Source organism: Myotis myotis, unplaced genomic scaffold (assembly GCF_014108235.1).
Source record: "Myotis myotis isolate mMyoMyo1 unplaced genomic scaffold, mMyoMyo1.p scaffold_m19_p_12, whole genome shotgun sequence".
NCBI classification, from domain to species: domain Eukaryota; kingdom Metazoa; phylum Chordata; class Mammalia; order Chiroptera; family Vespertilionidae; genus Myotis; species Myotis myotis.
In genome coordinates, this window is record NW_023416316.1 from 51,189,481 (window position 1) to 51,215,457 (window position 25,977).

Consider the following 25,977-nt stretch of genomic DNA (forward strand, 5'->3'; position numbering starts at 1 on the left):
TGGATGTCACTTTTATTACCCAACCTCTATCAAAGTGCTTACACAAAAAAAGTTACTTAATAAATTGTAAGAAAATGAATGAATAAATGAATATTGATGAGAGTATGATACTTTCTTTGGTCTCTGACTATATGATTTATTTTTCACATAATGACAATGTCTATCATTGTAGCATACCAACAGTGATGATGGCAGGCTTTTCATCTCTCCTAAAACAAGTGCAGGTACAAAGATTCAATCTCATTTTAATCACTTATGTATCAATCTTCTTAAGGACTGGAGATTAGGGTTAGTACTCCAATACATGCAGCACTGGCTTTTATTATAAGCTTACTGAGATAAGTAAGTTTTCTTTAGGAAGACATTTCAGTGGAGTCTTACAGTCCTAGGAATAAGACTGAAATATCAGCATCATGATTAGATAAGTGGATGAAGATGAACTAATAAACTTCTCGGACTCTTAACTCTGCTTAAAGAGGTAACCAAAATGCGCACTTCAAAGTATGAATGGAGGGTTAAAATGAGACTACACAGAAAAAAACCCGAGCCTAGCAACTTATATACAGTGAATGTTTAAATATACACACTCCCTTCAATTGTAAGTAACTGTACGTATGTTATTATTTTGACCTCTTCAAAGGTCCAAACTCCAGGTGCAAAAAATGAAATTTATGAGTTGGAACAGATTGTTGAAATTGCACACATAGATAGAAAACTCAGTGAATCATAAGTATTAAACACATTATCTTATATAAGTTAAAAATCCTGCAGTGAGGCTTTTTGTAAATATTTTTAACTTCAATGGGGGAAATGTGAACTCTTCATATTGAAGGACGACAACCTGTGCTGTCACTCAGGGGACACTCAGGAGCACTCAATGCTGGGTTTAATGCTCCATTGTCACCATTTTGTGATTCTTCATAATTTTACCTTAAAACTCAGCTTTGTAAGTAAAGTTTATGGGGACAATGGAGCATGCACATGAGGGGATGTGGGCAATATGAGAACCTGCTTTTCTCTTCACAAACAGCATTTGAAAAGCCACATGGCACAGAATTTCCATGGACCCATGATGGTGAGAGATCAGTGAAATGTACTCCTGGGGGATGGGGGAGGGATGATATTTTAGACTTTATTATTCAATTATAACTTACTAAAAAAATATTTCTATTTAACATTCACAAAACTATAGAAATCTAAAAGACCTTCAAGTTCTTTACCCACATTTATGTAAGTTGGATTTGAGGACATATATGATCCTCAGTGTAAACGTCTGGGCACAAGCACAATTTCCAGGGAGTATTTCAGGCTTGTAATGTAGTGGACCTGGTGAGACCAAAGTCAAAGTCTACAACATTAAAGGAGACCCAGCTAATATCTGGGTTACAGATGAAACACGCAGAGCATTCATTACGGTAAATAAATATATGATATGTTAAAAGGCAAATTGGAAAACAGGCTAGGAGAGTAGGGCAGAAGGACCTAGAGGCCCAGAAGAGATGGAGGGAATCTGCTGGGCTGGTTGGGGGGCTGGGCTGTGGACAGACCCTCTTGAAGGTGGGCCCACCCCCACTCTCAGAAACCCTCTGTGACACCACAGTGCTCTGTGATGCAGGCCTGGCTATAAAGCCAAGAGTCGGAGCCCTCAGAGCTCAGTTGCTTTAAGCAGCGTTGTTGTTCGGAAAATGGGACTCAGTCTATTTCTGAATAGCCTTCTAGAGTTTTATCTGAGCTTCGGCTCAGAACGTTTATATGGTAACCTCAACATCATTTCCATCTCGGTGTTGAGCTTGTTGCTCTTCTTCTTCATTTTCTTCGTGGGAATTCCATCCATCCCAACGTTCTGGAAAAATGGACATACCCAAAAGGTAAGGAACCCTGAGTGAGTGAGCCCCCAAAGAGTTCTTCATTGTTGTTGCCATTTCGATTCCCGCATTTCTAAATGAGTTTGGATGAGTCAGAGAGACACTGAAGATGGGACATCTGAGGAGAGAGCAGAACATCGCTTTTCTGGGGGAAGAGACCAGGCAGGGCTAGGGGTTCAGGGAGGACTCAGGCTTCCATCTGAATTTCACAGACCATCGGGGTGTGGTGACAGGTTTCTGGCTCCAAACACAGGGATTCCCTATCCTGGATCCAGTTATTCAGAGACGTGGGAGTCTCTGTAGGACATCAGAGTTAACCAGCACTTCATCCTGAGTCATGCTGCCCTGGCAGGCATCACTTAACCAAGCCTTTGTGTTGGGCTGCTAAGCAGGGAGTGCTGAGCCTCTGAGTGAGCAGAGGCTGCAGCCTGAGCACCATCAGGTGACTGGGTCCTATCTGAGGGGACAGAGATGGACTGTAGGCCTCAGAGTATATGCCGACCTTGAGCAGAGGACCTCTGAGTATACCAAGTGTGGAGCCCTTAAACAAAGTCCTTCATTTGAGTTTTAAAAAAATAAAAAATTAAAAACATTTTAAAGCTTTAAAAATGGTAAAAGGAACACAAAGTTCTATTAGTTAAAATGTATTTGGTTGGCTCAGAGGGACATTTTCTTAGATAGTAAATGTCTGAGTGTCCTAGGGGGAGGAGGAGAGAAATGAGGCCTAATCACCCACTCATTCCTTTTTGTTCTCAGCATCGGGTCAGAGCCAAGAGGAGAAGGAAAGGTGGGACACGGAGAGGTAAAGTTCTGCCTATTCCACCTGAGCTCCCCAAGGGTGACCCTTCTCTCTCCTTCCCATGAGGTACCAGGTCCACGGTCTCTGTCAGGTGGTAGATACAGCCCCTCTCATGACACAGAGCCCTCAGTGGAGAGTCTCATGGAAAGACTGGACCTGAGATATTGCTCAGATTCCCTGCTCTTTTGTCCCTGGGTAAGTAGCAGTGAGGGACCTGGGCCATGGGTGTTGCCCAGTAGATGTCGAGAGTCAGTAGTTCTGTCTTCTGACTTTGAGAAAGTACTCTGACTTCAGGATGATCAGATTCCTCTTTGTTGTGACCATTTGCCCCTCTGCTTCAGAGTGGTTTTGAGCATCAAATGCAATCCTATCTCATAATAGAGACATGGTAATTAACCATAACTTCACTACACTTCCCATTGGCTAATCAGCGAGATATGCAAATTAACTGCCAACCAAGATGGGGACCGGCAGCCAGGCAGCTGAAGCGAACAGGAGGCTTGCTTGCTCCAGTGACAGAGGAAGCTAATGTTCCCCGCCTGCCGCTGCCGGCCTCTGAACTGCTCTCTAAGAAACAATGTTACAATTATAGAAGCTAAACAAACTCCAGAAACCTGTTTTCAGCCAACCGGTCCTCGGAGCTGGAGCTGAAACAGTGTTTCAAATATAGAACCCAAACAAACCCAGAGACCTGCTTTCAGCAGCAGAGCCTCAGAGCTAAAGCCGGCTCTCAGCTCCAGTGACAGCCATAGAGGGTAAATAAATCCTAGAATAAAAAAAAAAAAAAAAAAAAAAAGAAAGCAAAAAAGGAGAGGTTGGGAGCTTCAGTCGCCCACCAGCCTGAAAACGGTCCTCAGCCCCTCATCCAGATTGGCCAGGTACCCCAGTGGGGACCCCGACCCTGAAGGGGGTGTGACCAGCAGCAAACAGCCATCATCACCTCATCAAGGCTGGCCAGACACCCAAGCGGGACTCCCACCCTGATCCAGGACACACTTCAGGGCAAATTAGCCAGCCCCCACCCATGCACGAGGCCTCAATCCTATATAGTAAAAGGGTAATATGCCTCCCAGCACGGGGATAAGCGGAGCCGCGAGGCCTCCTGAACCCGGGATCAGCGGAGCCGTGAGGCCTCCTGGCCCCTGGAGCAGCGTGACACTGGGCAGTGCCCAAACCCCCAGATCGCACTGTGGCTCTGTGTGTGACAGAGGGTGGGGCCACAACCTCCCTATCCGCCCTGCTCTGTGTGAGACAGGGGGCGGCGCCCCAACCCCCTGATCCGCCCTGCTCTGTGACAGGGGGTGGCGCCTCAACTCCCTGATCTGCCTGCTCTGTATGTGACGGGGCGGTGCCCCAACTCCCCTATCGGCCCTACTCTGTGCATGACACGGGGGAGCTCCCCAACCCCCTGATCCACCCTGCTCTGTGCGTGACAGGGGACGGAGCCTGAACCCCCCTGATGGGCCCTGCTCAATGCGTGACAGGGGGCAGCGACCCAACCCCCTGATCAGCCCTGTTCTGTGCTTGACAGGGGGTGGCGCCCCAACACCCCAATCAACCCTACCCTGAGCGTGACTGGGGGTGGCATCACAACCTCCCAATCCGCCCTACTCTGTGCATGACAGGGGGTGGCACCCCAACTCCCCAGTCGACCCTCCTCTGAGCCCGACCAGGGGCTGCACCTAGGAATTGGCCTGCCCTTTGTCACCTAGGAGCGGGTCTAAGCCATCAGGTCGTTATCTCCCGAGGGCTCCCAGACTGTGAGAGGGCACAAGTGGGCCTGAGGGACAACCCCCCGCCCCCATGCCAGTGCACAAATTTTTGTGCACCAGGCCTCTAGTAATAGATATAAAAGTACTTTATCAATTAAGTAACACACATGGGGGGCACCTTATTAATATTATCATTGACCATTTGATTTCATTTACTCCTTCTTGAGTGTTTTACAATCTATTATCCCAATGGTCTCCCATAAAAGGACCCCTGTGTAACGCCTATGTGTCTACCTTTCTTACATGTAACTCACTCTCCTGGTTCCCAGGTTCGAGATATCACAGTAAGGACGACGAAAGGGAGCTGATTTCATTCATGAGAAGGTGACTAGCCTTTCCCCATTTTTCCTGGTCTCTCTATAACATGTTCTGTGCAATTCCAGGGATTCAGTGTAGCCTTCCCTAGTCATGGTAGAGGTTGCCATAGGAGGGGGAATGTGAGTGCATGCTTGGGATGAGTGCAACTGAGTGCATGATGAAGTCATAGATGTGGAGTCAGAAGGGGCAGCAGGCTTCAGGCGGCCCCACCCTCACCAGGTCCTCCTTTCCTTGTTCTGGTCCTGGCTGCATCTTTTTACCTCCTGTCTCCTGCAGCACCCTGGGACCAAATTATGACATCACCCGCTTTCGTCAACTTTTATGTCCAGACTCCTCCTGTGAGGTGTGTAACAATGCCGCCACGGAAATCAGTCGGCTTTACTTAAAGGCTTTGGAAGCTTCTTCTCCATCTGAGTCTCCTGTGGCTTCCACAGCTCCTGTGACAGCTTCTGTGACTGAGACATCATGCAATCAGTCCTCTGCTTTCTCAGGAGTCCCTCCAGGAGAACTCATACCAACTCCACTGCCTGAACCTGCCCAACCATCTCCCTCCATTCTCCTCTCTAAATCAATGACAACCTTGGGTAATTTTCTGTCACCCTCACCACCGGGTCAAACTCTGCCTCCAGAGGCAGTGCAACATTCCTCACCTCAACCCAAAGACCTGTTCTCTTCGACCTTGACACAATATGATTTACATCAAGGGTTTCTTGCCCTCCATTCAACAAAGATCTCTTTTGGGGCAGACCCTGAAGCCAAACTTATAGATCCTAGTCATCTCTTACTTCTCAGCCCTGATGAGCATGACTCAGCACAGGGGTACATATATCCTAAGACCAGGGAAGACAACTTAAAGCAAAATCGTGCCCAGCTATTCTGGGGTCTCCCAACTCTACACAGTGAGTCCTTGTCCTCTGCTGTCCATGCCTCTGGTGAATATTCTATCTACTTCAATAGCATCTCAAATTCTGTCACAGACCAAGAATCCCCAGGACTTTCTGATTTACAGTCTCCATCCTTGGCAGAGGTCCAACCTCAACGCTTGCCTCTAACCCTGCCTCAGTCCCAGCATTTACATCTCACTCAGATCCAAACCCAGGCCCACCTTCAATCCCCACTCCCAATCCTACCATCCAGTCCCATTACCCAGAAAAAGGTCTGTGAAATGAATGTCCACATACCCAATAATGAATCAGAATGTCACACCTCGTCGGAAACTGAACGCCGGGATTGCAGAGTGTTGTGGAAAGAACAGGAAAGTTTGTGGGGTTTAACCTCTGTGGTTCAAAGTTCTAAGGCCCATGTTGCAACCTCCATCAAACCTATAGAGTTTCCTCTTAGCAGTGAATTTCGAGATAAATTTGAGCATCACCTTAAAAAGAGGCTCATCCAACACCACCAGGGCCAGCCCTGCATGATCAATGGGTCTCTGTCACTAGTGAGACCTCTGAGCAATTGCTCAGGCATACTTGAGTCAAAGAGCAGTTCTGGCCTCTCCCGGATCTCTGTGGAGAAGGACCAGAGTACTGAAAATCCAAATGTTGGATTGAGCCAACCAGGAAGCTTCTATGAGAGGAGCTCAGAAATGTTTCAAATAGAGGAGAATGAGGGGAAGGAGGAGGGACACAGACAAGAGAATGATCCAAAAGTTCATCTGCTGAGTGATGCAAAGACCTCCTCACATAAACCCATTGATATCCTAGGCACAATCGTAGAGGAAATCCAAAAATTTTTGAAAGCCATACTGCCTCTTACAAACACCATTAGTGGCAAAAAAAGTCAGATACATTCTCTGATAGCCGACATTCAACCCCCGAAGCTGCCTGCAAGGCGAGCAGGGACCCCACAGGAGACAAATAATAACGATGTGAATTCTGACAGAGCAGAAATACGACAGGGCACAAATAGGGAGAAATCAGAACCTGCTTCCAGGCCCAGCATGTCTAGGGAGATAGTCAGGGCTGAGAGGCTCAAAGCTCTTCAACCGAAAAGTAGTGGCGTCTTGACAACCAGCAAGCAAGGAATCTCCCAAAAGATAAAGAGAGACACCACTGTGAACACTGAAAACCCACCATCTAAAATATCAGATCTAGCTCCTAACTTATCAGAACTTAGAAAGCAACTAATTGCTGAGATGAACTTGAAGTTGGAGAGCAGGAAGCATAGCCAGGCCCAAGGCCAACCCCTGGACATGTCCAGTGACTCGGACATCTTGACTTACAAAGCCCCCCTGACTCCTGCTAAGTGTATGTCCAGTGTGGACACGGAGGTTCACCAGGTGCTGCATGTCCAATCGGAGGACAGCGGAGTCAGTCTGGAGAAGCAGCAGGAACCATGGCTTCCTAAGCAGGCATTGAGGTCCTGCCAGGATCAGAATTCCCCACCAGCTGTAAAGAAAGGTATCATGTGCCCTCCTCCAGACCCTACAGGCCCCAAATACAAGGAGCTTGGTGCTGGAGATGCACGACTGAGACTTTCCCAACCTGGAGGGAAGAGATTTCCTTCTCAGGACACCACTTTAGAGGACATGTTTGGGAGCAAGTCTTTCCACAGCGGAACACAGACGGCTCCTTCTGATAGCCTTTTGCTAAACCAAATGAAGAGCCGTTTTCAAAGGCTTTGTCCTTCAATCCAATGTAAAATGCAAGAAACCACCCAGGAAATGGGAAGGCACAGATCATCTGCACAGAGTAGAGGCCCACTTCAAAGCAGAGCTCCCTTTACTGGAACTACCCAAGTTTATAGAGTCATGTCAGACATTGGGAAGTTCCCAGAAGAGAAACTGGGGCGCCTGCCTGCAGTAGTTACCACCTGCCCCCAAGAGCCCCTTCCCTCCGCAGCGCAGTCAGGAAAGCCTGTGCAGAAGGGAGCAGTGCAGGCCCAGGCAGAGCCAGTGCAGAGGCATCATTTCCAGCGCAGGGCTCCCTCCTATGACATCACAAATGCCCTGTCCGGCCGCCACACAGCTATCTGGGCTGGCCAGGGCTCTGCCAATACTAGACATACCAGAAACGAGGACAGACCCTCCCAAAACACTGTGGAATCAAAGGGGCAGCAAATATGCCAGAAGCACCCTCAATCTGTGCCCCTCAGGGGGACTCTGCCTCATCCAAGCCACAACTGCAAGCCTCAAGCTGCAAAGGGGCCTCCTGCTGTTCTCACCACTGCTGGAGGCGCTGCCTTCAGAGATCAGCCTCCACGATTTAGAAACACAATGCTGCTTTATAATTTCCAGGGGGAAACATTTCCCACCCCCAAGTAATTCCCTCCATGTGAGGAATATTGACTTTCCTAATAAATGTGTCTGTAATAACAGTGAGGTCTTCTCCGTGTCCTGAGTTGGGGGCAAGGATTTCTCAGGGCTTGTGCTTAAGCAAAAAGGAGTAAGTTCAGCTCCTACTGATTGCTTCCTTTGGCTTCCATAAGTGACCGTTCCCTGGAGCTCTTGTGGAGAACTAGATACCATGTGCCCTCCCCCTAAGCCCACTTCCTCCCTGATGAGGTTTGAGGAAATGGGCTCTGTCTCCTTCCTCATAGCTTAGCCTTAAGGAACATGGATAGCAGCCCACACCTTGCCCTTCAGGGAATGCTGTATGTCCTGGAAGGCAGCAGGGAAGACAGGCCTTCCACATCTGAAGAAGATCAAGGACGGGTATATTTTTCAGAAAGTGTTAGTGAAGAAGAGACAGTAGCTTAATCATTATTTAGAAGAAAGTGATCAGAGGATCCCACAGGTGGGTGAACCCTGAATAGGAGTGTTTGGGGGGTATTGTTTTTCGCCTGACAAATGTGCACACACACACACACTATCTACAGTGGTCTGGCGGGAAGGCAAATCCACTTGTACAGACTGAAACACAAAAATGGAATGAGCGTCCTCATGAGCACTTCAAGTTGCTTTTCCAGTAAACCTTGTGAATCCTGAGTGTAAACAGAAAAAACCAAACCAAACAAAAACCAAACAGAGCTCCCTTTCACTACCACACTGGCATCTTCTTGTCTAGAGTTATGCCATTGGCCATGCAATGTCTGAAGCTAGAGATCAGAGAAAAAATGCAGAACAAAAAGGAACTAAAGGTGGAATGGGCCCCAAGGCAGAGGATGTGAAGAGGTGAGCAGGCAGCGGAGGGTTGTAACATCCATGTGGACAAGTGGCCAATAACGCAGCCTCCCAGTTCCTACACCATCTCATCTTGGGGTCCTTTACTGCCGCTCCAGTGCAGTCACTGCCACCCTGCAGACCTTATGACCAGGAACATCTCTGCCTCAGGAATAATACAGTCTGACCTTTGACCCTTTGGCCTCATCCCCTATCCTTCCAGCATAGATGCCCATTGTTAATTTTTTCAATTCCAGGTCATTCATTTATCCACTCACTCCCTGTCAATCCACAAAGGTCTTGGCTTCCTCCCTTACTAAGGTAGACTTGATGGTCCATCTAGTGACTAACATTTAAAAAGCTCCAAGACAATGGGCGCCCCTTCTAGTTCGCTCTAGTCCTTCCTATAAATGGGCATAAAGACAAGGTCACACTTAATCTTTTCAATGCTTTAGGGTCTATGAAGCTCTTTCACATATTCATTGGACCATTATGAAAACCCCAGAGGATAGGAAGTGTAGGGGTAATTCCACCGCATACAGAAGGAGAAACTGAACCAAAACAAGTTATCCAAGATGAATAATTACTGAGTGGCAGCAGAATCAATATGGAGCCTGTCACCTCTTTCAACTTGTGCTAATTTCATTCTCCCATTCTCTCTCTGATCTTGAGGGTTTGGTTATTTGATTGCCCCAAATTGTAGGTTAATAGAAAAGACATATCTCATATCCTTTTCTCCTTATACTTTGAGAAATAATTCTTTAAGGAATGATTTAGTGTTTTTGGTTATATCTCTCATTTCAATATCAGAGACACAAGAGCTGAACCAAAATCCGGACTTAAAATGTAACCTATAGCCCTGGACGGTTTCTCAGTGGTTAGAGCATCGGTCAGTGCACTGAAGGGCATGTCCCAGGGTTACAGGTTCCACCCCAGGACCCTGTCAAGGAGTGTGCAGGAGGCAACCAATGAATGTGTCTCTTTCACATCTCTCTCTCTCTTTCTCTCTCCCTCCCCCCCGCTCTCTCTCTATATATATCTATATATATATGTATATATACATATATATGTATATATGTTTATTGATATATCCTATCTAATAAAAGAGAAACATGCAAATTGACCATAACCCTGACACCCTTCCCATTGGCAAATCAGCAGGATATATGCAAATTAATTGCCAACCAAGATGGAGGCCGGCAGCCAGGAAGCTGAAGTGAACAGGAGGCTTGCTTGCTCCAGTGATGGAGGAAGCCAAGGTTCCCCGCGTGCTGCTGCTGGCCTCTGAGCTGCAACTCTAAGAAACAATGTTGCAAATATAGAAGCTAAACATTCCCCAGAAACCTGCTTTCAGCCAGCCGGGCTTCCGCCAGCAGGATCGCAATAGTGTTACAATTATAGAACCCAAACAAATCCAGATCCCTGCTTTCAGCAGCTGAGGTCTCAGAGCTTGAGCCCAGCCTCAGAGCAAAATCCGGCTCTCAGCTCCACTGACAGCCATAGAAGGTAAATATATCCCAAAATTAAAAAAAGAAAAAAGAAAAAAAGGAGAGGTTGGGAGCCTCAGTTGCCCGCCAGCCTGAAAACAGCTATCATCCCCTCACCCAGGCTGGCCAGGCGCCCCAGTGGGGACCCCCACCCTGAAGCAACAAGATGGTGGCTAATTTGCATACTGAAGGCAGGCAGCAGCGGGCAAAGCTGTCCGTGGTCCGGGACCCAGATCTGTGACCCTGCCGGGCAGGGGCAGTGCTTGAGGCTGTCCGAGGTCCAGGACCCGGATCCATGTACAGGCAGGTGGGGGGCAGTGCTTGAGGCTGTCTGTGTTCCTGGGACCTAAATCTGTGCCTCTGCCGGGCGAGGGGCAGTGCTTGAGACTGTCGGTGGTCACGGGACCAGGATCCGTGACCCTGCCGGGCAGGGGGCAGTGCTTGAGGCTGTTCAGAGGACCAAGACATGGATCTCTGAGCCTGCCATGCGGGCTGCAGTGCTTGAGGCTGTCCGCCATCCCGGGACCCAGATCTGTGACCCTTCCTGGCAGGGCTGCAGCTCACACAGGGGCGGATATGCTGGGGTTTGGCAGGGCAGGATGCATGTCTTCTGCCCAGCCCCAGTCACTCTGGGCAGGTGAGCAGTGCAGAGAGCCTCTGGACAGTGGAGGCAGGCCAGCGGAGGGAGGGGGGCCTGTACTCCCCACATGGAGGTGGTGACAGCTGTGAGCGCTCCAAGTGGAACCTGCAGGCTGAGATGAAGTAGAGCCTGCAGGCCATCAGCGCCCAGGAGTGGCTGCGCAAGATCCACCTCCTGGCCCAGAAGGTGCAGGATCACAAGGACAGCCACCGTGGCAGGCCGGACTGACTCCATCTGACCACACCATGGGGGTTTGTGAATCTGCAAAGCCAGAGGCCTCCGGTGTGCAGATCCCGCCCTGGAATGCGAACATCCCCCAGCACACTGTCACCCTCCCACGCCTGCAACAGTTGCAAACCAAGGTGTACACAAGTTCCCCCCACCTCTCCACCGCACTACCATCCACCCAGTATTCCTCACACCCCCACAGGATGTGCACACATCCCCTCTGATGTGCTCATGTCCTTTGGAGAGTGTCTGGGTGTTCTGGGTGCTGAGGGTGGGCGCCTGTGAGATGACAGTGAGAGGGCGAAGTGGTGATGCCCTGTTCCCATGGAGGCCAGTGCAGCTAGGAGATCACCTCTGGGGGGTTAATGCAGGGGCTGAGGCAGGAGCAGGTGCACACAGACACACCTGGTGGGCGCAGGCAGCCCTTGCTGAGGTGCCTTCGGTCAGCATTCAAGATCAAGAACCCAGAGGTGGAGAGGAACTCCGTCCTCTCAGTGAGACAGTGGGTTAGTCGGGGTGACTGTAGAGGAGGAATGTGCACTTTGGGTGCCAGCACCCATGAGCGAAGGCTGCCCTGACTGAGCCTCGCTTGCTTGGGTCTTAGCGCACTCCTGCTGGGCAGTGGCTGACACAGGACGTGCTTTTCAGAATTAATGAGAGAAAACATTGATTCTCCTGCTGCCCATGAAGGTGGAAAGTGAAGTGGGGAGACATGTGGGGAGTGAGCGAGGTTCCCTGTCTGGGGGTTCCAAATCTGCTGTTGGTTTCTTTCACCACTGACTACAGATATACAGGGTGTCCCCCCAAAATGTATACTCACTTTGAATACCTACTAATTCCAATGGTTTTAAGCATAAGAAAGAAACAACAATGGAGCTGTTATCTGTTAAAAGTGTGGGCACAAACAGGTAGTTGGACAGTCCCTGAGTGGTCTCAGATTGGAGAGGGTGAAGGCCAGACTGAGGGGCCCTGCTCCCCCTCTCCTCCTACATTGCTAGTCAAGTCATGTACCTGGGTTGCAGGTTCAATCCCTTGCCCTAGTTGGGGCACATGCCGAATTTCTTGCACTGGGCTACTAGTAAAATAATAATACCATAAACGAAGTCCCTTAAAATGATGCTTGTAAATGTGACAAATGGAGAAAATGTGATTGTACTCTTTTTAATGAGAAAAAAATAGTCTTACTTCTTAATAGGTATCAATCAGAACTAAACCATGCCATAACACAACTTGAATTATGCATCTTTATTCTAAAGGGAGCACATGTTCAACCACTACAACATGATTGATCTCCCACTATCAGGGCACAATTTCTTATCTCAATATTCTACACATGGCAAGGGAATAGGAAAAGCCTTTGTTTTCCTAAAATGCAGCAGTGATACTACTGTGGAAAATAAATGTACAACTTCACCAATATCTTTGTAAGTCTGACTTTAAGATTCTGGAATGATGGCTTCATACATTTCACTACTCCACATAGAGATTTTAAAGAGATGGGCACGGAGGTGGCATGAGTTTCTGCCCAAATCTCAGGTGTTTGCTGCTCAGGTGATTTCTGTGTTTATTGGAAGCGCACATTAATCAAATTAGTATTAGGAATTATGGTACTAAATCATTTTAATGCACTGGGAGGTGGAATGAAAAGTCACCAACAGAGACACAGAAAACAATACAAGCTGATCTCTTATATAAACTTTGATCTGTGAATGCTAACCAAGGCTTTTGTACATATAATTTAAAACATGGTTTTGCTTAGTTCTATGCATGAATATTAGTGAGGGAGGCTTGTAAGTAGAGTTGTCTCACAAGGTTTTAATATAGTCCCTTTACCCAGGTTTCCTGATTTCCATTTCAGGGGAGAAAGTATTTATTATTACTCAGGTACATGTTGACAGAACAAAATGGCCATGTTTTCTTTTTCAAGAAGAAGAAACATTTAAGAAGCTTTCTGTGCCAAATCCTCTTGTGAAAATTAATGACAAATTATAGAATTTCAAGAAATTGCAGTGAGTCTTTTTTAATAAGAGAATTATTCTTAAAAAAAAAAAAACCACAGCAGTGAAAAAAAGGATTATATATGAAGTGAGAACATTTTTCTCATTATTTTTCTACCAGTACAGTGTAGTATTTTTTTCTGTTGTTTTGTTTTTGTTAATCCTCACCCAAGGATTGTTTTCCATTGAGTTTTTAGAGAGAATAGAAGGGAGGGAGGAATGGAAAGAGAGGAACATCAATCTGAGAGAGACACATCAATTGGTTGCCTCCTGCACGTGCCCCAACTAGGGCAAGGGATTGAACCTCCAACCCAGGTACATGTCCTTGACTAGGAATCAAACCCGTGACCCTTCTGTGCACAGGCTGATGCTGTAACCACCAAACAATACTTTCCAGAGCCCGGGTCAGTGTTTTGAGTAATATAGCAACTACACAGTTACCTAAATAAGAAACATGACTTATCTGTGCCTTGTTTGAACTTTAAGGAAGAAAATGAAATCCTACAACATGGTTTATAGAGTGCTCACACATCTATCTAACAGAGCACTGACATATCATAGAATAACAACAAAAAATGTTATCCCAGAATATTCTATTGTGATCTTTCTCAGGAACCTCCTTGGTTATCTCTTAATTCCATCCTTCAATTAAAAAAAAAAAAAATCCTCACTCTTACAGATCCATAAAATCACACTGTAATTGTCTTCTATATCTAGGAAGCAGTATACATTTCCAAGTTATGAAGGGTTTCTCAGAAGCAAGGAGAGAGGCTCAAGTGGGATTCTCATTGGCCGGACCTTGTAAAATCCTCCATGCTTACTTCTACTGGCTTGGACCCAATTCCCATTAAACCCACTCCCCTTGTCACTTACCATTGCTCAGTACCTTCAGGAAGACGCTATGATTTTTCCTTTAAGCATGATTTTTAGAAAATCATTTTAATTATCTAGATGGCCTATTTAAATATTTCACTTAAGGAAGCATATACAAAAGCATGTAAAAATTTAAAGCAAACTTGGTGGTTGTGGCAAAAATCTACCTATCTACATGTCAAAAATACAAATACAGATGTCTGATATCATGCATGCCTGAAAATTAGTGGTGATTTTAGGGATAGAAAGATTTAAATCAATAAATGAAATATAAATATTCTAGGACCAACTTGTCTAATTAGAAATGGCCAGATGCAGACAAAGCAAAATATTCTGTGTCAATAAAAAAGTAAAACAGGCAAAATGTATTTGACAGTGAATCAATATTTCTGTATGACGATAATGATAAACAAAAGCATATAAGGTCACTGACAAAATTTATATCTATTTTTTTTTACTGAAAAATGAAATATATTGTGTAATATTGCCTTCCTTCGACCTCAGTCATTTCATTGCCTTTTCACGGTTCCCTGTTCTCCTTTAATTGTGGAACTGTGAAAGGCATTTCCCACTATATATCTCCCACTAACATAGAAAAGGAAAACGGCTCAGCGTCAAGTAGAAAACAGAAGTGATACTTGGGAAGACACTTGCATATGTCTTAATATGTTTAAGGGCAACTTTTCAAAATACATATCCTTTTTTATACCAGAGTTTGCATTGCAGGAGTACTTACAGACTGGGGAAGCACTCCCCAATGTGTAAACGATCTTTCTCCAACACAGAGGGAAGAGAAGAGTACAGGGCATCAGCTGCAAGTCAGTTTCCCTGGTATCACATGACACTGTTGAACAATAAGTTTGGATGTCCATGTACCCAAATAGAGGAAGTAATGTAGGATAACAAAGAGTAATACACAGGGAGTTTTAAAATTATTTTTTTTAAAAAAACTATGAGGCTAGTATTACTTTTTTCGTGAACACCTGGAAAAGCACTGCTTGACTTAGGACAGCAGGCAAGAAATCAAACAGGAAATGCCGTGCTTAATTAACCACAAAATGTTCTTTCAATATAAGATTGCCAAGATAGACAATGTCAGAAGATTTAGTAGAATCCCTACTTAAGTTATTTTCATAAAAGCACTTATTTATATTCAATAAAAGATGAGAGCAGCTCAAATAAAAACAAAGATAGTTTAAATTTTCCCTTAAAGGACACTTCTCCATGTAGTCCAAATATTGACGCTATTAGAGTCTGTCTAAAGATTGTTCTTAGCAAATATGAAAATCCCATATCAGTATGCCTGAGGAGCAAACTAATAATATAAAATACTTTTACTCAATGCCATGGGAATATGTTTAAAAACTAGTAGTCTCGCCAAAACCGGTTTGCCTCAGTGGATAGAGCGTCGGCCTGCGGACTGAAAGGTCCCAGGTTTGATTCCGGTCAAGGGCATGTACCTTGGTTGCGGGCACATCCCAGGCGGGGAGTGTGCAGGAGGCGGCTGATCAATGTTTCACTCTCATTGATGTTGCTAACTCTCTATCTCTCTCCCTTCCTCTCTGTAAAAAATTAATAAAATATATTTTTTTTTAAAAAAAGAAGAAACTAGTAGTCTCCCAAAATGGAATGTGCTGCCTTAAAAAGGTTCTCTGAACTCTCTCCTATAGGTGAAATTAGCTGAGAAGAACAGCAGATACAAGGTTAATGGAAATCATTGAAGGGATGTAGCACTCAAGTTAGATTAAATTCCTGATGTAATGACTCTGACTCCCAAAAGTTGAATAAATATTACAGAGATAGATTTTAATGTACCACAACTATTTTAGAAACTATTAATGACTGACATGAAATACTTCATGAAGCATAATTTGTTGTGACCTCTTCTGTAGTAGCATATTTAAATCTTTGCAGTTCCAAGTAATCCTATATAATAAAACCCTAATATTCTAAGTGTCCAGATGTCTAGTCAACCATTCAAGTAACCAAAGTGTAATGTGGTAATGATATGCTAAGGCCATTCAACTGCTCTCTATGACATGCACTGACAACCAGGGGACAGACAGCTGACCGGTCAACCAGTCACTATGATGTCCACTCACCACCAGGGGGCAGACACTCTTATAGGTAGGTTAGCTTGCTGCTGGGGTCCAGATGATCGGGACTGAATGAGATAGGCCAGACAGGCCTTAGTGCCCTCTTGCGGTCCCTCCCAAGCTGGCCAACCTCCCGTGTCCCTTCCTGGCTCCAATCATGCATCAGTTGGGTCCCTGTGCCTGGCCTGTGCCTCTCACAATCTGGGACCCCTTGGGGCATGTCAGAGAGCTGGTTTTGGCCTGATCCCACAGGCCAGGTCAAGGGACCCCACTGGTGCTTGAATTCATACACCGGGCCTCTAATTGTATATAACTGTTTTTGATTTCTAATCCTATGTGTGAAGAAAGAGGGGTATGTTTAATTAACTAGCTGTTGTAGAAATGATGTTATCTGGCATTTTGGTGGGACTTAATTTAGTACATATCTTAAAAAGTAAAGGCAGCATCAGACAACATGCAAAGACTTATACTGTTAAAGGCAAAGAAGAATCAGACATAGGAGGGGATATTGTTTCAGGTCATTCCAAAAACTAAAGAGTTAAATACAGATTATTCTGAGTAAAATACCAAAATAAAATAATCTAAGACATGGAGACACGTTTTAAGTTAGGAAAAAAAAAATGACTGTTATATGATCTTTAATATAAACTGTTACCTAATGCTAGTTCAGATTAAAGGAGCAAACGTACTATTTCAGGAATGCTGTTCATTTTTCAACTAGAAAGTATGCCATTGTATATTTAAATACATGCCTTGTATTTTCCCCACTTCATGTTCCTTGCTTCATCTAAATGTATTTGGTGAGTAATAGGTGATTTTTATTAAAATTTTAGTACAGATTTTCCCAAAGCTTTTAGTTAGGGGGCGCTATGTTGCCTGCTATGCCAAGTACCTCAGATTATTAGGTGACAGTCAAGAGAAAACTATTTTACAGCAATAAATATATAAATATAATATTGCCAACATAAACATTTAGAAACATGACTCCAGATTTCAGAATGACTCAACTACTACAATGCCCATTTCCCCAAGAACCATTTGATTAGTTTGGGCAAGGTGTTATGCTGTAGTAACAAAACACTCCCCCACCTCCAAAAAAAGTCAACTCAGTAGTTTAAGACGAAAGAATGTACTTCTTGTTCTTATAACTTGTCTGTGGAAGGGGAGAATTTCTACGGCATCTTTCTCCCATCAGGTGACTCAGGGATCCAACATCATTTACTCTTGCAAGAGCCCAGCTAATTACTTCAATGACATCTGAGGGACCTTACAATTTCTAATACATGGTTGTGTCCATCACACTTTCCTAACCCACATTCTCTACGTTAGAGGAGTAAAGTAAGAGTCAGCAGTAATTATGTTTGTTTTTTCTTCACCATCTCTTCCATGGGATGATTAGAGTATAATGAACCCAGCAACAATGCCAGCATTTGGGGCAATAATGGAAAACGTCCTCTGAAAATGTCAGCCAGTGCTCTTGAATTGTGCAATGGGAGCTGTTGTCAGCAAGGTATACTGTCACCCACCTGGCACCAGTTAGTACTGCTATACACAGACCATGCATCAGAGGAAATATTATCTCCAACTGATGCCTTGTTTGCAGAGGCAGAATCTAGAAAAGCACATGGAAGCTTTTCACCTCCTCAGCCCAGAAGTGATATACTTCACGTCCATTTTTCCTTAGCCACAAGTAATCCCATGACCCCATCAACCTCCCTTATGGTCAAGAGTGAAAGGAAACCCAGATATTAATGTGCACTGACAATGTTTCTCACATTATTCTTACGATTTCCAGTAAGCTGCTATCCCACCAAGGGGAAGGGAAACAATAAAAGCTCAGGATTTTAATCAATAGCAACTTAGAAAAATAAATAAATAAACATCACAATTATGTAGAACACATAAAATGACAGTCCTTGGATGTCACTTTTATTACCCAACCTCTATCAAAGTGCTTACACAAAAAAAGTTACTTAATAAATTGTAAGAAACTGAATGAATAAATGAATTGATGAGAGTATGATTACTTTCTTTGGTCTCTGACTATATGATTTATTTTCACATGATGACAATGTATATCATTGTAGCATACCAACAGTGATGATGGCAGGCTTTTCATCTTCTAAAACAAGTGCAGGTACAAAGATTCAATCTCATTTTAATCACTTATGTATCAATCTTATTAAGGACTAGAGCTTAGGGTTAGTACTCCAATACATGCAGCACTGGCTTTTATTATAAGCTTACTGAAATAAGTAAGTTTTCTTTATGAAGACATCTCAGTGAAGTCTTTAGAGTCCTAGGAATAAGACTGAAATCTTAGCATCATGATTAGATAAGTGGATGAAGATGAACTAACTAACTTCTCAGACTCTTAGCTCAGCTTAAAGAGGTAACCAAAATGCGCACTTCAAAGTTTGACTGGAAGGTTAAAACGAGACTACACAGAAAAAAACCCGAGCCTAGCAACTTATATACTTTGAATGTTTAAAAATACACACTCCCTTCAATTGTAAGTAACTGTATGTATGTTATTATTTTGACCTCTTCAAAGGTCCAAACTCCAGGTGCAAAAAATGAAATTTATGATTTGGAACAGATTGTTGAAATTGCACACATAGATATAAAATTCAGTTAATCATAAGTATTAAACACATTATCTCATATAAGTTAAAAATCCTGCAATGAAGCTTTTTGTAAATATTTTTAACTTCATCGTGGCAAATGTGAACTCTTCATATTGAAGTAAATTTTTACTGCTGGCATTTATTTCTAGAGTAAATAAATTTTAGCCTAAGAGTTATATGATAATAAAATAGAGCAAATTTTAATTTATGTATTATTAACTAGAGGCCTGGTGCACAACATTCATGCACTCAAGGGCGGGGGGAGGTGGCTTAAGCTCAGCCTACACCCTTTCAGAGTCTGGAAGACCTTGGGGGATGTCGGACTGATGGTTTAGGCCTGCTCCCCGTGCTGTTGGACATCCTTAGTGCTGCTGCAGAGGCGGACCGCTGTGCTCACCAACCATGAGCCAGGCTTGTGGCTGAGTGGCACTCCCCTGTGGGAGTACACTGACCACCAGGGGGCAGTTCCTGCATTGAGTGTCTTCCCCCTGGTGGTCAGTGTGCGTCATAGTGACCAGTCATTCCTCAGTCTGGTTGATTTGCATATTTGGGTTTTATTATATAGGACTAGAGGCCCGTTGCACGAAATTCGTGTAAGGGGCTTGGCCCTCGCAGCCCCAGCTGCCTCAGCCCTTGCATCCGGGCTGCCTTGCGGCCTCACGGCCCTGCAGCCCCACCACTGGTCGTTCTGCTCTCCGATCTAATTAGCATATTAGCTTTTTATTATATAGGATAGTTTGAAGATTATCATTAGTGCTTCAATACTGTTATGGTTTGAATTTTATATTTATTTTATTTTCTCTATATTAAACTCTATAAAGACAATTTTATAGTGTCATGTAACTCAGAATTTGTCTCAGAAAGTACTATTAATCATCTTCAATGTTCATGTCATCATTTCCTTTAAAAATAATTGTACAGCCAAAACCGGTTTGGCTCAGTGGATAGAGCGTCGGCCTGCGGACTGAAGGGTCCCAGGTTCGATTCCGGTCAAGGGCATGTACCTGGGTTGCAGGCACATCCCCAGTAGGAGATGTGCAGGAGGCAGCTGATCGATGATTCTCTCTCATCATCGATGTTTCTAACTCACTATCCCTCTCCCTTCCTCTCTATAAAAAATCAATAAAAAATATAAAAAAAATAAAAAATAAAAAAAATAATTGTACACACAATTCTAGATATACATACACAGAAGCAAACAATAAGAGAAATAAAATTTTAGGTTTGCTCTTTAAAAGAGTAGTTGAGATCCCAAATAAGTTACTCAATTAAAAATATTTTGGAGGAAACTACTAAATACAGAAAAATACATTAGGTATGTTGCTAAAATCAGCACAAGATATCATGGTTATGTCATTTAACAGGCTTGCAAAATTGCTGTAGAAAAAACACGCACAACACAAGAACCTTAGAACATGGAATGGAGACTATAAGGCAAAGTGCTTCATGATGCTGAATATAAAGAACTCAGAGAGAAGAGAAATCAAACTACAATATTTACAACAATGAAGACTTCCAGGAGAAAATGGGAGGTGGACTTGGCCTTGAGGAGTGAGCAGAGAAGGGGTGGGGATATGGGCAGATCAAGAAAGCAGAAACAGTGACAGTGGGAGCTGTGAAAGGAAATAACTGAACAACCTGATTAGCTTTGAGTTTTCTTGGTTTGTACTCATGGAATGGACCGAAGTAGCACAGAAAAGTTATAATAAAATGACCAGAAGGTATTTGTTGAGAAACCCTGGGAAGCATTTGGGAGTGAGAGGCAACGTCCATGCAGAACTCTCACAACTCTCCCATTCTAATACAGCCATTACCAGTTATTAGTAAAGAATGGTATTTAAGACCACACTCCTACAATCTATCAAGTTGAAATTTCATTTTACTCTTTGCTGGGTAGTCTAGGAAGGGTGACTCTAGAAATCAAGAAGGTTGGGGACTCCCAGATTACACAACACTAAGAATCCAAGCTAGAGTATTCTTTAGAAAATTAAGTAAGATAAAATGTGTTTTATAATCTTACATAGTTCAGAAAATAGTAGGACTCCAATATAAGAATTTTAATGTGAGCAATATTACATCTATAATACTACCAACAATAAAAAAGTATATTAAAATAATAAAAAATAAAAAGCAATTGTTTCTCCTGAAAAGAAAAATAAAGAATATGTGGAAGAAAAAAAGGGGGGACTTGGATTGAGTCTACAATGTATACAAAAGCTGTTGTTTGGAAAAATACAACTAAATGGAAAGATTTCTACCTCAACCAGCCTTTTAAAAATTAAACAAATGTGTACCAGGCGAGTACTCAGAATTTTACGTTTTTATATGGCAAAGAGCAGTGCCTTCAGTGCGTTTCTAATTCTATAAAAGGTACATTATAATACCAACAATGCAGAAATAAAAATCTTCTTTAAAAATCCAGCTATCATACTCAGCTCTTCTGTGGTTTTTATCTTGCTATTGCATTTGATAAGTCTTAAAAGAAAATTTTTCAAATTGATGCTTTCTGTACATTACCTGAATAATCCTCTTTCTTATCTCAGACTCCATCAGTAATTCTTATTTCCTGAAGAAATAAGTGCTACCTCTCTGTGGAATATTCTCCTGACCCATGCAGTTGAATCTTGTAGCCTCTAGATTTATCAGATTATTCCACATGGGTTAAGATGAAATTGACCCCCTTCAATTGGTCTAATGAGAATCAACCTCAAATGATGGAAATGAGGGAAAAGTTAAGAAAAAAGGTTAAGCCTGAGATAGGAAGAAAGCCATCCTCCCAAGATTCAAGGCAAAAGAAACAAAATATTTGCAATGGTACAGAAAAATGTTTCTTACCAGATTTTTGAAGTCACCAGATGATCCAGGAGTCCAAGCCTAAAAAATAAAAATAAAAAAAATTATAATTAATAAATAAATAAATAAAGAAAGAAAGAAAGAAAGAAAGAAAGAAGGAAGACAGAGAAAACAAGTTGTTTTAGTTTCCTATTTTAAAAATATATACAATAAAATTTTAAAATTCATAATATTATTACATTTACAAATACTGCAGACTGATGGAAATGCTCTAGGATATCATTTTTAGGTAATTTTTAAAAATTTAAATTGAAGTGTTTATTTAATCTCATATTGTGTCATTAAAATATACATAGAGCCTAGCTCCTGAAAATAAGTTTCTAATTATTCAGGCGACCATAAAATTATTCATTTTAAATATTTTTTAAATGTGTTTTTATTGATTTTGAGAGAAAGAGGACGGGAGAGGGAGAAGGAGATAGAAACATGGATGAGAGAGAAATATCATCTATTTGCTGCCCTCTGCAGACCCCCTACTGGAGCTGGAACAGGCAACCAGGGTTTGTGCCCCGACCAGGAATTGAACTGGGATCTCCTAGTGCACAGGATGATGCCCAAACAACTGGGTCACACAGGCCTGGCTCATTTTAAATATTAAATACTCAAAAGAATGGAGACTGTTATTTTTAATTGTGCTTAAAATCCTCAGCTATTTATTACATATATTTAATTCTCTTATGGGCAAGGCAAACCAAAGCTTCATTTTTAAAACCTTTTCGCATTTCTCTGCCTTTGCAGGCTTTTAGACAATAATTAGATTTTGCTTTGATTCATTTTTGAAAAGTAAATTCATGGAAGATATTATAATGCCAAAAATAAAAGAGTTTTAATTTCCAAATTATATTAAAATGCAGACTCTATTTTTAAAAGGCATTTAAAGTTCAAATGAAAGGCAATATCTGGACTGCACACGTCCCTAAGAGAAAACCCAGCACCTGCTATGGGAGGCAAAGGTTTTATCAATGTTGTCTTGTGTAAAGGCAACGGCAAACATTGTGAGGCCTTTTGTAAATATGCCTGCCTGCCTCTGTGTTTGAGCAGAAATATTGAACTTCTAGCATTTGTTATTATAAAATAAAAGAACTTTTTCTAAACTTATGCTGATCACCTTTTCTTTTTGCCTTGGGAATCAAGTTTCAAACTACATATTGTTTGGATATTAAAATACCTTGCATTACTTGAAAGTGAATAGATAATACAATAAATGTGAAGAGGAGTCGACCCTCTGTGTGTGCTTGTCTGTACATATAAATATGTCTGCACATATAAATATGTCTGCCTCTTATTCTCTGAACATTTAAATTAAGTTTCTGACCAAAATCATATACCACTAATCTGTATAATAAAATCCCAAGCAACCATTATGACAGAACGACCAGAATGACCAGTTGCAATGATGCACACTGACCACCAGGGGGCAGGCGCTCAATGCAGGAGCTGCTATGGGAGCAGTGGTCAGTGTGCTACCACAGTGGGAGCACCACTCAGCCAGAAACCAGGCTGGAGAGTGCAGCGGTGGTGGGAGCCTCTCCTGCCTCCACAACAGCGCTAAGGAGCAATGAGCTGAGTGGTAAGGAGCGAGCAGGTGGGCAGTAAGGAGCGAGGGATCCCGGATTGTGAGAGGGATGTCTCACTGCCGGTGAGGGGTCCCAGACTGTGAGAGGGCGCAGGACAAGCTGAGGGACCCATAAGTGCACGAATTTCATGCACTGGAACTCTAGTCCTATATAATAAAAGGCTAATATGCAAATCAACTGAATGGTGGAACGACCAGTTGCTATGATGCTCATTGATTACCAGGGGCAGATGATCAACACAGGATCTGCCCTCTGGTGGACAGTGTGCTCCCACAGAGGGAGTGCCGCTCAGCCAGAAGCCAGGCTCATGGCTGGTGAGCCCGGCGGTGGTGGCAGGAGCCTCTCCCACCTCCACAATAGTTGGACATCCCCCGAGGGCTCCCAGCCTGTGAGAGGGCACAGTCCCAGCTAAGGGACTCCCACAAGTACATGAATTTCGTGACTGGGCCTCTAATTGGTAAATAATTTCCCAGAATGAATCTTAAAATTATTTCTCTAGGGCCTTGAATTATTTCAGAATACAAGCAGTTCAGTTGAGAAGAGCAAATAATGAGTTTGTTGTATTAAGTAAGATAGAGCTCTTTGAATTCCCTAGCCTGTCTCCAACAGTATAAGTGGATGCTTTACCTCCTGGAAGCCTCTGTCTGTGGATCTTAGTTCTGTTCTTCAGAGCCACAGAGAATGTCTGATATATTTCCTTTTCTTTTCTTTTCATAATTTGTGTTACTTTTTCTGTTATGAGTTATAAAACACAAAAAAACTTGCAAAAGTACCAATGTTTATAGCTTAAAAAACTGCCTAAAAGTGAATGTATATATGTAATCACCACTTAGATAAAAAACTAAAAAAACATGACTAACACATAGAAGTCCACAGCTTGTTCACACATATGCAGAGCACATATAAGCACATATATGTAGATATACACACACACACACACATATACACTAGAGGCCTGGTGCACAAAAATCTGTGCACTCGGGGGGGAGGGGGGTCCCTCATCCCGGTCTGTGCCCTCTTGCACTCTGGGACCCCTCAGGAGATAACGACCTGCTGGCTTAGGCCTGCTCCCGGGTGGCAGAGGGCAGGCCCAATTCCTAGGTGCAGCCCCTGGTCGGGCTTAGAGAAGGGCTGATTGGGGAGTTGGGGCGCCACCCCGTCATGCACAGAGCAGGGTGGATTGGGAGGTTGCGATGCCACCCTCAGTCACTCTCAGGGTAGGGCCGATTGGGGCACCACCCCCTGTCACACTCAAGGCAGGGTCGATGGGGAGGTTGCGGCGCCACCCCTGTCACGCACAGAGCAGGGCCAATCAGGGGGTTGGGGCACTGCCCCCTGTCATACACAGAGCAGGGCCCATCAGGGGGGATGGGGCTCTGTATCCTGTCACACAAAGAGCAGGGTCGATCAGGGGGTTGGGGAGCTCCCCCCTTCACACACAGAGTAGGGTCGATAGGGGAGTTGGGGCACTGCCCCCGGTCACACACAGAGCAGGGTGATCAGGGGGTTGAGGAGCTCCCCTCTATCAGGCACAGAGCAGGGCTGATCAGGTGGTTGGGGCACCTTCCCCTATCACGAACACAGCAGGGCAGATAGGGAGGTTGCGGCCCCGCCCCCTGTCACACACAGAGCCGCAGGGCGATCAGGGGGTTTGGGTGCTGCCCCGTCATGCTGATCCCGGTGCCGGGAGGCCTCGTGGCTCAGCTGATCCCGGTGCTGGGAGGCATATTACCCTTTTACTATATAGGATAGAGGCCTGGTGCACAGGTGGGGGTCGGCTGGTTTGCCCTGAAGGGTGTCCTGGATCAGGGTGGGGGTGCCCACTGGGGTGCCTGGCCAGCCTGGGTGAGGGGATGATGGCTGTTTGCAGCTGGTCACACACCCTTCAGGGTGGGGGTCCCCACTGGGGTGCCTGGACAGTCTGGGTGAGGGGCTGAGGGCTGTTTTCAGGCTGGCAGGTGACTGAAGCTCCCAACTGCTCCTTTTTTTCTTTTTTTCTTTTTTATTCTGGGCCAGCTTTAGTTCTGGCTCCAGCTCTGAGGCCTCTGCAGCTGAAAGCAGGTATCTGGTTTGTTTGGGTTCTATAATCGAAACACTGTATCAACTCCAGCTCTGAGATCCCGGCTGGCTGAAAGCAGGTTTCTGGGGTTTTGTTTAGCTTCTATATTTGTTACAATGTTTCAAACTGCAAGCTCAGAGGCCGGCAGTGGCAGGCGGGGAACATGGCAGTCCTCCGTCACTGAAGCAAGCAAGCCTCATGTTCAGTTTAAGCTGCCTGGCTGCTGGCCACCATCTTGGCTGGCAGTTAATTTGCATATCGCCCTGATTAGCCAATGGGAAGGGTAGTGAATGTACAGCTAATTACCATGTTTCTCTTTTATTAGATAGGAGGATACACAGATATCCACACCATATTGACACACAGCATAGAAATAAACATGTATCGTACATACATGCAAAGTTTGAATCCACTTGATTACTCCTTGTGTGCTATGCTAAAGTACAAGTTCAAATACAAATACAAACCATCTGACGCAACACAGGTGCATATTCAGGGATCTGTGTAATTGCAGCATTAATGCCACACATTCATCATACTTTAGTGTGGTGTTCTGACTATGTATCACCAGAGTATGACAACTCTCAACATATCATGTAGTGTCATCCTGTATAATAAAAGCTTAATGTGCTTAAGTGTCTGGCTGTCTGGTCATCCATTCAAACAAGCAAAGCATAATATGCTAAT

General features: G+C 44.0%; 1 protein-coding gene across 1 annotated transcript in view; it reads right to left on the reverse strand.

Annotated features, from left to right (window-relative positions):
* The window catches only part of PTPRD (protein tyrosine phosphatase receptor type D), a 1,393,726-nt gene that overhangs the window by 1,328,211 nt on the left and 39,538 nt on the right, over positions 1–25,977 (reverse strand). The window contains exon 2 of the mRNA XM_036331134.1: positions 21,637–21,675. The gene's annotated coding sequence lies outside the window, so the exon portion shown is untranslated. The remainder of the gene's footprint in view (positions 1–21,636; positions 21,676–25,977) is intronic.